Here is a 5,842-nt window from a genome sequence, read left to right as displayed (position 1 = left end):
TTTCGAGGGCATGGATACAGAGAGGCATGACTCCTTGGGGTCACTTTGCAGCAATCCACCATCATGTCTCAATTACAGGCAGGAAGAAAGGGGCAGGGCAAGACCCAGTGCCAGATGCACCTGCTACTCGGTCCTATCGCCTCTGACAAAACTTTCCTGAGGCCCCACTCAGGGTCTTCCTCTAGGCCAGAGAAAGAAGTGAGTCATGCGACCGCCCCTAGCTGCAAGGGAGTCTGGGAAACTGGATATTTTAACCTGAGCACATTGTCACCACCCCCCACCCCCAAACTGAATTCTCAGTAAGGAAGAAGGGGAGAATGGCTTTTGAGTAGGCAAGTCCCATAGTCTTCTCTTGAAGCCTCGGGAAGGTAGGGAGGAAATAGTGGCCACTGAGCACCTTTATGGAAGAGAAACCAGCTCAGCACTGTCCATATCACCTGGTGAGACAATAAAGGACGTGGTTCAGTAGATCAGGGGTTGGGCCTGAGAATGTGCCTCTCCAACAGGTGCTCAGGGAATCCAAGGCTGTGAAAAGGAAAATCACATGCTGAGTAGCCCAGAGCTGGGTTACTCGGAGGAACAAGCAACCCCCAAATTTCAGAGGCTTAAATTACAAAGGGTTGTTTCTTATTCATGCTACACATTCACTGTGAGTTGCTGGGGCTTTGGTCCCTGGAGGCAGGCAGCCAGAGCAGCTACCTCCTAGAGCAATGCCGGTGATCTGGCCAGGGGCAAAGAAATGGCAAGGCACCAACTGGCTCTTACAAGCCTTGAAGTTGAATGGCCGGGCCTGACATCAGGAAGGGAGGGGAAGCTGGTATTGATGCATGATGCTGCAGGCTACCACAGGCTCCCTGGGAGAGGTGGGATTGGAGCGCTGGGCTTTGAAGAATGAACAGGAATTTACCCCGTAGAGAAGGGGAAGAACATTCCAGGCTGAGGAAACACCATAAATACTACCATTGTTCGAACACCTATTCTATGCTGGAAGCTGTCAGATCACTTCCTACTTGGCCTTCACAGAACCCCAAGATATTTTTAGTCCATTTTATGTAACAAGAGACTGAAGATGTTGTAGAAGGTCAGAGGTCCAGAAAGTGGGAACCGAAGAAATGAAACCTCATGTCCAGGGCTTTCTCTCCCCCCCTTCACACCCCCCCCCAGGGGGGCCATTAGGTTGTGTGGCTGTGTGGGGTGTTTGCAGAATAGTCTATGCTGCTGTTTCCATGGAAATGGCCCCGAGATCCAGAGGATTTGGGGGTGAGTAAATCATTATGGATTGCAATTTTTATTATGGTAAAATATATATAACATAACACTTAGCATTTTAACCATTTTAAAGTGCACTGCTCAGTGGCAGTAAGTACATTCACCTTGTCGTGCAACCATCACATCATCCATCTCCAGAACTTTTTCATCTTGCAAAACTCTGTCCTCATAAAACACTAGCTCCCCAATGCCCCCCTCCCAACTCCTGGCAACCAGTATTCTACTTTCTGTCCCTATGAGTCTGACTATCCCAGGAACCTCATGTAAGTAGAATCATATAGTATTTGTCCTTCTGTGCCTGGCATATCTCACTTAGCATAGTGTCTTCACTGCTCACCCACATTGTAGCATGTATTGTTTCCACCTTTTTGCTATTGTGACTAATGCTGCTATGACCATGAGTATGCAAATATCTTTTTTAGTCCCTGCTTTGAATTCTTAATTATGTGGGTTTTTTCCATTGATTTTTAGAGAGGGAAGGAGAGGGAGAGAGAGATAGAAACATCAATGATGAGAGAGAATCATTGATCGGCTGTCTCCTGCATGCCCCCTACTGGGGATCGAGCCCGAAACCCGGGCATGTGCCCTGACTGAGAATCAAACCATGACCTCCTGGTTCCTGGGTCAACGCGTAACCACAGAACCTCACTGACTGCTGGATCCAGAGGGATTTTTAACATGAAGGACTTTATATGGGCCAGAGGTGCTGGCAGGCTTTGTTGGGATCCAGAGGGAAATGGTGCACACCAGCACCGCAGAGCAGCAATCTTCAACCTTTTTTATCTCACGGCACACATAAACAAATGACTAAAATTCTGTGGCACACCAAAAAATAGACTTTTTGCAGATCTGACCAAAAAAAGGAAGTATAATTTTGATATATTTATACGGGATAGCTATTGTTGTGTTGGCTGATGTCATTATTTTATTCGACAGTCTAGCAGAAAAGAGGTCACTGTCCCTGACTAAATAGTCAGGTTTGGTGTGTTTTAAAAGTTCTCACCGCACATCAGTTAAAAATTGCTGCCATCGAGGATGCCTGTCCCTTCCAGGTGCCCCCCAGGATATCCTTGTTAGCCGCCCCCCACTACCACCTGCTGTGGGGGGAGGGGGCGCTGCAGGAGCCCCACACCCCACCCAGGCCCAGAAAGGCTCTCTGCCTTGTTTAGCTGTTTCACAGGCACAGATCTTGCCTCCCAAGAAGTTAGGACATCCTTGAGGGAGCACATTGCTAACCCTTCTGAGCCTTCCTTTTCTTCATCTATAAAACTGATAAACTGCAGCGCTGGTATCCGCCCACCTACCTCCCACATTGTCAGAGGCTCAAATGAAGGATGAATGTTAGGGACACAGAGATGCTGGTGACACTCCTCCTGCAGCCACCTGCTGCAGACCCACCACCCCCTCCCCCCAGGCCCCCCTCAGGGCACTGCCGGCCTGAATGGGAAGGCTGAGGGGCCTCTGGGGCTGTTTCCACAAGGTCAGAGTAGCAAGGTCGAAGGGCTGAAATAGCTTCGACTAAAGGAGGGCAACAGGTAAGCACACTTCCAAGGAAGTTTCTAGGACAGTGGTTCTCAGACTAGATCGGAAGTGAGGCTCCCCCAGAGGGCTTGAGTAAGACAGAGCACGGGCTCACCCCAGAGTTTCTTTTTATATTATTTTAATTTTTTTATTGATTGATTTTAGAGAGAGAGAGGAAGAGAAGGAGGGAGGAAGGGAGGGAGAGATTTGCTGTTCCACTTATTTATGTATTTATTGGTTGATTCTTATATGTGCCCTGACCAAGGATTGACCCGAAACCTTGGTGTATCAGGACGATGTTCTATCCAAGTAAACTGCCTGGCCAGGGCCCACCACAGAGTTTCTGATTCAGAAAGTCTGGGGTGGGGACTGAGAATTCATGTTTCTACAAGTTCCTGGGTGCTGCTGGTCTGGGGGACCCCACTTTGAGAACCTCTGCTCTAGAAAACAGAGGAGAAAAAGATGCTCATTTTGAAGACCACAGACACAGGCGTTCCCTCCATCCTTCCTTTCCACTTCCCTTCTTTCTTCTTTCTTTCTTGCTTCTTTGTCCCACATTTATTATTAGAGCACAGGTCCAGGCTGGGCTGACCGGAGAGCCATTGGCTGCCAGGGGCCAGGCTGTGGTGTGACTAGTGCGGAGGAGTCGAGTGAGTCAGCCGCCAGTGGAGGGGAAATACCATGTTCCGGGCAAGGCACCAGGGCAGCCTGCCAGGCCCTGTGAGAGGCGGGGCACAAAGCCCCCCCACCCACCCCTCACCCCCCACTCCTGGTCGGGTGGTCCCCAGGCAGCAGGACGCTGAGTGAACAGCTGGTCTGTGGGGGAGGCACCGGACCCAGTGGGAAGCCTGGCCCCAGGCCCTCGCCCAGCCAGGCCTTCAGAGGCAGGGCTGGAGAGCAGGCTGTGCAGCACAGGGAGCAGCCACCTCTGGCCCCTAGATGCCACGTTGTTGAATTTCCCCTTTGCTCCAGCGTCTTCGTGCCCCCTCCCGCCCTGGGACTGATGTTGAAGCCTGGAATTCACCTTCCCTTCCAGTGGTTCTCAACCTTCTGGCCCTTTAAATACAGTTCCTCATGTTGTGACCCAACCATAAAATTATTTTCGTTGCTACTTCATAACTGTAATGTTGCTCCTGTTATGAATCGTAATGTAAATATCTGATATGCAGGATGGTCTTAGGCGACCCCTGTGAAAGGGTCATTCGACCACCAAAGGGGTTGCGACCCACAGGTTGAGAACCACTGCCTTAGACTCAGCCACCAGACGCCGTGGGCCTCCCCTGCCCTCCCTAACTGACCTGGGTCTCATTCCTCAGGGCTCCCCTTCCTGTTTTCAAAGATCGCTAACCAATCTGACCCATGGAAACTAAGACTTGTCACCCGTGGCCCCGCCGGCATGGCTCAGTGGTTGAACATCGACCTGTGAGCCACGTCACGGTTTGATTCCCGGTCAGGGCACATGCCCGGGTTGCAGGCTCGATCCCCAGTAGGGTGTGTGCAGGAGGCAGCCCATCGATGATTCTCTCTCATCATTGATGTTTCTCTCTCTCTTTCCCTCTCCCTTCCTCTCTGAAATCAATAAAAATATATTTTTAAAAAAAGACTTGTGTCATCAGAACCCGGTGAAAATGCCAGGAGCCCCGTCATGCAGAGGCACAGCTCCACGAGGGCCTGGGCGTCTTCATGGGGTCTGATTTAACCCCAGGGCATTGCTTCCTCCGCCTCTAGATCCATTTTCTACAGCCAAGAGGATGCACACAGCAGGGCTGTGGGCTACATGAGACACTAGCACAGAAGTCCTTGGCAGCGTTACCAGTCGCCTCCACAGCCACGGGCTGGCCCCAGCTCCCGAGATTCCTCTGGTCATGCAGCCCGTCAGGCCCCACTCCCTGTGCTGCTCAGCCAGCGTCAGGCCCTGCCTCCGACGGCCTGGCCTGGGGAGGATTTGGCGCCCTCACATCTACCTGCCAGACTCCATGCAGGCAGCCTCTGATATGGACCCCTGCCTTGGGGTCTGCCTGGGCAGAGAGGTGGCTCAGTGAGGAGACTGGGAGCCCAGACTCCGGAACCAGCAGCCTGGCCTCAGGTCCTCGAGCCTCCACTGCTGATTGTCTGTGGGCAAGGTACTGTGAAGGGAGGGGCGCCCTGCAGCCTGCCCTGCTGTGAGGGGACCTGGATTCGCGTGCAAAGGGACTTGACCTTGGTGAGCTCCAGGTGAGCCTGGGCGTCAGCACTTGTCACCGATGAGCGGAGGCCACGCAGGAGCCCAGGGCTGTGTTCTGCTCCCGACTCCTGGTAGCTGCCAGCTCCTACGGTGCTCCCTTCAGCACTGTGGGTTAGTCCCGCTCAACGGGGAATCTGCTTTCCAATCAATCTGTGTACCTCAGAGGTGCTTCTGCAGCCCTAACTGGAGTCCAGGGGTGAGCACAGCCTTGCATGGCCCACAGCTAAGTTATTGGCCCGTAAATTAAGAGTTATTTAAACCTGACAGCCAAGGTCAATAGAAACAAACCAATAGAAAAATGGGCAAAGGATACAGAGACACTTCCCCGAAGTGCACATCAGAATGACCAATAAGCATGAGAAAAGAGGCTCAGGTTTATTAATAGGAAATTGCAAATGGAAGTGACAGTGAGATGCCATTGTTTAGCGATCAGCGTGGCCGAAGTTTAAGCGACTCCATTTGTAAGGAAGCAGTGTTAGGCCCCACGCGGGAGCGTGTGGCAGGGCCTCTCAGCTTCTGCACAGACACTTCCTCAGCGCAGGGCTGTCCTGTGCGCTGCAGGCTGTGCAGCAGGGACCTGGCCTCCACCCACTAGATGACAGGAGCACCCCTCCCCCTCCAGCTGGGACAACCAAAGGTGTCTCCAGACACTGTCAAATGCTCCCAGTGTAGATACAGAACCACTTTGTACATAAACACTTACAGCCACATATCATTTTCTGAACACATTTAATTTTCTTTTTTAAGAAAATGTTTTTATCAATTTTTTTAGAGAGAAAGGGGGAGGGAGAAACAATGGATGGGCTGCCTCCTGCACACCCCCTACTG

The sequence above is a fragment of the Myotis brandtii genome, unplaced genomic scaffold (assembly GCF_000412655.1).
Source record: "Myotis brandtii unplaced genomic scaffold, ASM41265v1 scaffold916, whole genome shotgun sequence".
Classification (NCBI taxonomy): domain Eukaryota; kingdom Metazoa; phylum Chordata; class Mammalia; order Chiroptera; family Vespertilionidae; genus Myotis; species Myotis brandtii.
This window is presented reverse-complemented; position numbering follows the sequence as displayed.